We start from the raw sequence: 5,462 nt of genomic DNA, 5'->3' as shown, positions 1-5,462 counted from the left end.
AACATTGATTTTCCCAGGGTTGACCCATATTTTTTTGTTCTTTTCCTTTTTGGTATGTTCAATTTGGTCGATTTATTATGTGCTAATATAATGTTATTAATATATAGAAGTTGCCGTTTCTTATTGTCTTTATTATTGTACACTTTGAACTTAGATTCAACATGTTTTTGATATTCCATTTGTATGTTTTTGTTTATCAGTAAACATTTCCCAGTCATATCTGATTTTTGTTTTTATCGTGGTATGTCCTAAGACTAAGTATAAATTTAGCAGTCACTATTCTATGATTTGAACCAATAGTTGAAAATGCACTAAAAGCTTCACAATCTTTAGCTCTATATCTCCATTTCCTATTACAAAGGATAGTCTATTTGAGCATGCTGTTTTATAGGTGATGCATATGTTCACAATTTTAGTTGTTTTTTCTGATAACTGATAACTTGTGTTCAATGCTATCATATGGTTTCTTGATCGGGCAGTCGTGGAGAACAGACGTGGTTTTTTTTTATCGCTCCGTAGCGTACTAAATTTGAATTCCAATGACTACACGTGGGAAAGCTAGGCAGGTGCAGCAGCTTCTAATATCCAGCGAAGGCAGTACAGATAGTACAGTAACACGTAATGATATCAAGCTCATTCTAGAGGAAATTGCAAACCTCTCAGACCATCTTACGCCTAAATTGGATAACATTGAACGGCGTATTTCAGTTATGGAGGAGAAATTGCAAATTTACCGGCACGACCTTAGCGATGAAATGGAAAGGCTAAAGGATCAAATTTAACGGCTTAAGAACAACTCTAGAAGAAACAACCTAATTTTCAAAGGTATTACCCAGGATCTACAACGTGAAAATTGGGACCAAACCAAGGTAAGATTCGAGATTGGATTTGGATCGCAATATCGCCATTGAAAGAGCACATCGACTAAGGTCGAGAGCTAAAGGCAGCCGAATTATAGTCAAATTCACGTATTTTAAAGACAAGGAGAACGTGTTGAAACAAGCCTACAAGCTGAAGGGAAAATGTATCAACATCGCGAAAGACTTCGCCCCCAAAACGAGAGAAATTAGAGATGAGCTGCTAGTGAACAGAAGACAACTTCTTAACAAAGGTGATACTGCTAAAGCAACTGTTAGATATGAAAAGCTAGTAAGTACTGACAATGAAGGGGTTTAAATGGTATATATTTACGACTCGAAAACCGACCGGGTAATGGAACAGCGTAAGAATCTTAATGATCGAGGGGACAAACCCCGCAATGTCGACACCGAATAGGAAGTAGATCAAGGCCCAAAAGTGGAGTTAAAGTGTTCCATGGGCTTAGTGGAAAGTGGGGTGAACTGGAATTTAAGAAGTATATAGAAAACTTTGATTTAATTGGGTTGGTTGAAATGTGGGACAGTATTAAGAAGAATTACGATTTAGATGGTTACAGATCTTACGAACTACCAGTTAGGAAACATAGAAACTGTGGCAGAGCTTTAGATGGCTTACTTTTCCCGATGAAGGAGAGCCTTTCTGGACATATTGAACGTATCAATTGCAATGATGATGAATTCCTTTGGTTCAAATTATCTTTACCCGATTGTATAAATGATATTATAATAGGGTTAATTTATATAACACCAAGCTCTTCAATATATAGTGATGAAAATATTTATGATGACTTGGTTTTTACATTGTCTAATTTCAGGTCTTATTATCACAACTTTAATTTCCCAATTTTTGGTGACTTTAATGCTAGGACTGGGTCTCTTTCGGATTCAATCCTTCTAGAGAGTACTGATTATTTGCCGATTGATGATACCGACTATATTCCTTCAATAAGTATTTTAGATAGGGCTAATATGGATGGCGAAATTAACGAGTATGGCAGAAAATTAATTGATCTCTGCAAAGCATCGTCAATGTGTATATTAAATGGTAGAAAATATGGAGATAGCAATGGTAACTTTACGTTCATAAATGCTAATGGGAAAAGTGTTAACGATTATGCAATCTCATCAACCGTTCTATTTGATAACATTACCCATTTTGAAGTTGATAAACGATTGGAATCCGATCATTTTCCTTTGGTGTTTAATTTAAATCTTAATTCCAACAAAGTAGATAAAGCTGAAGCTGAAAGAGCAGGCAATACTTACCCATATCCTAGATACCACTTTGACTATGAGAGTTTTCTTAACCCGTCGGAAGAGACAAATAGCTATATTGAGAATACCTTGATAAACTTAGAGGTCCTGATTAATGAGGGAACCGACATTGAAGCTTTTGAACATAGTTTTAATTCACTCTTTTTGCATTTTGCTAAAATTAAGAAACACAACAATAATAGTAATCGTGAAAACCATTCTTGGTTTGATAGGAATGTAAGCATGAGTGTCAAGAGGTATACAAAGCCCTAAACAGATTTCGATTTAATAGATCTCACGAGGATCTGACTGGTTTTAAGGATAAGAAAAATCATATATAAAGTTTATTAAACAGAAAAAAATATTTATACAATAAAGCCATTACAGAAACGATTGTTCCATCTCCGACAGAAGACAATGTAAGCACTTCTGGGCCACTTTTAAAAAGAGAAATCAAATTAAGAATACCATTACGACTGATGAGTGGTCAGACTATTTCCGAAAACTTTTCAATCCCAACAAAAGCGGCAAAGCCACTATCATGCAGAACGATAATGGTGTTGATATATTGAATGAACATACTAACGAGATTATTGAAGATGAAACTGCTGAGATACTGAATAGTCCTATCACTGCTGAAGAGGTCAAAGAAAGTATCAATAGTTTAAACTGTAATTCGACTCCGGGGATGGATGGTATTCCCCCTGCTTTCTTCAAAAGATGCGGATATGCATTTATCTTGATTTTAACAGCCATTTTTAATATTATACTAGATTTTGGCAAAATCCCATCCTCTTGGTCCAAAGCAGTCATAATCCCCATTTTTAAGAAAGGAGACCGAAATATGCCCCAAAATTACCGTAGCGTATCTCTCCTTGTAACAACTAGTAAGATATTTTGTAAAATTTTACACAAGATGCTTACGAAATGGGAGGGTATACACCAAACACTTAGAAAAGAACAAGCTGGATTTCGGAAAGGGTACTCCACCTCCGACAATATTTTAATTTTATATACATCAATAAGGAAATATCTTCATAAAAGCAGGGGCCTTTCTATTGCGCATTTATAGATTTCGAAAAGGCGTTCGACCGCATAAACAGATCTCTGCTTTTTTCCAAATTAAGACAAGAAGGCTTACATGGAAAAATTTACAACATTCTATATTCATACTATGATAATGTCAAAATGGTGTTTCAACGCCAAATGGTATAACGAGCCTCTTTACTTGCCAAGTTGGTCTTAGGCAGGGGTGTATTCTATCCCCTTTCCTTTTTGCATTTTTTATCAATGACCTACACTTAGAGATTTCTAAAAACTATACATTTGATAGCTGTTCACTTGGGTTGGTAAACCTTTTCTACCTATTATTTGCGGACGATCTTGTATTCATGTCAGAGTCCAAACACCAGTTACATAAACTACTTAATGAACTATAAAAAATATTGCAACAAATTTGATGTTAAGGTAAACCAGAAGAAAACTAAAATAGTGGTATTTAGAAATGGTGGTATTTAAAGAAATTAACGAAAAGTGGTGGTACAATAATATCCAAATTGAAGTTGTTCCATAATTTAAATATTTAGGAATTACACTGTCCTCCAGAGGAATATGGTTAAAAGCCCAATCCGTTCTTGCCGAGCAAGCTACCAAAGCAACTTTTTCTATCATGTCTCGTTTAAGATCCTTGCCTGAATTGAGTATTGACATTTGTTTAAAGGTATTTGATATAAAAGTAATGCCTATTCTTAATCATTGTTGTGAGGTGTGGGGCTATATTAAAGGAGCTGATTTGGAATATGTTCAAAATAAATTTTGTAAATTCATATTAAATCAGAAAAATAACTCCGTTAATTTGACTGTAAGAAGCGAGTTAGGGAGATATAGTGTACGAGCCAATAGAATACATAAACTCGTTAAGTATTGGTTACGTATTCTAAAAATCGATAGATATAGACTAATTCATAACGCTTATATAGAACAATTGTGATTTGTTGATAATGATAAAAACTGTTGGGCTAACGCAGTTCGTTCACTTCTATTCCATTATGGGTTCGGGGAAGCATGGCTTAACCAAGGTGTTGGTGATGATGTTTGCTTTTTAAGTCTTGTTAAACAACGTTCTTTAGATATTGACCAACAAGAATGGGAGTCACAAGTTAATGAGTCAAATATGCTAAAAAGCTACTGTTCATTCAAATATTATATTGCTTTTGAAAACTACCTTTCTTCTAATTTAAAATTTCAAAAAGATCTTTACTTCGTTCCGCATCTCTAGTCACAACTTAAAAATTGAGGAAGGTAGAAAGTTAAATATTAACTTCGAGGATAGAATTTGCTTCTGTAAGGGGATATTGAAGATGAATTACATTTTCTTCTCAAATGTAAATTATACAGTGATTTAAGAGAAAAATACATCCCACGATATTATGTTCGTTTCCCTACACAATATAACTTTATTTCTTTAAGGAGCTCGCGCAGTCCACTAATAATACAAAAAATATGCATTTATTTACACCATGCATTTAAGAGGAGAACGGAGATAGATATCCTTTTACAACTAACTATTTGATCTTCCACATTGTTCGCTATTATTTTATGATTCTTTATATATACAAAGGGCCAATGGCCTAAAGTTGATGAATAAATTTATTGATTGATATCACAGTTTCTTATTAAATCATTTAAATATTTTTGCGATTACTTTTCTTATGAGAAGTAAAATAGGCTTCAGTTTCTCCTAGCTGTGCATTCATATCACCTCCTACAATTCGTCGCTCACATCACGAACTAACACAATCAAAGTAGATTGTGTTAGTTCGTGAAATCACAGTAGCGCGTCAAAACGAGCGCGTATTGGTTGTCAAGCAATTTTNNGTATTGGTTGTCAAGCAATTTTGTATTCTTTACCACACAAAAAGTCCTTAACAACAACAGCGCGTATTTTGACGTGCTTTTTTGATTTCACGAACTAACACAATTGAATTTAATTGTGTTAGTTCGTGATGTGAGCGACGAATTGTCATGGTATGGGCAGGTATTGAACGAATAGTATCAGCCAATAGGCTATAAAAATCTTCGGCAGCCGACTGGATAGTTACATTAGTAGGACTGTAACAATAGCTGTGCATGGATTTCCGTTAAGAGTTGAAATAATCATTCTGTCATTATTTTTTTCGAATTTATTTAATGTTTTATAATGAAGAGGACTGAAAAGAATACCTACTCCACCTGTGGAGGCATTTTGATTGTTGTTTTTTTTTTTTGCAAACTGATGTGCTAATTAGCATCCATTCATTACTTACTTTATAATATTTAACATCCTTATCA

This window comes from Anneissia japonica, unplaced genomic scaffold, assembly GCF_011630105.1.
Source record: "Anneissia japonica isolate Jap-2015-1 unplaced genomic scaffold, ASM1163010v1 scaffold287602_len1038180_cov171, whole genome shotgun sequence".
In the NCBI taxonomy this organism is placed as follows: domain Eukaryota; kingdom Metazoa; phylum Echinodermata; class Crinoidea; order Comatulida; family Comatulidae; genus Anneissia; species Anneissia japonica.
This window is presented reverse-complemented; position numbering follows the sequence as displayed.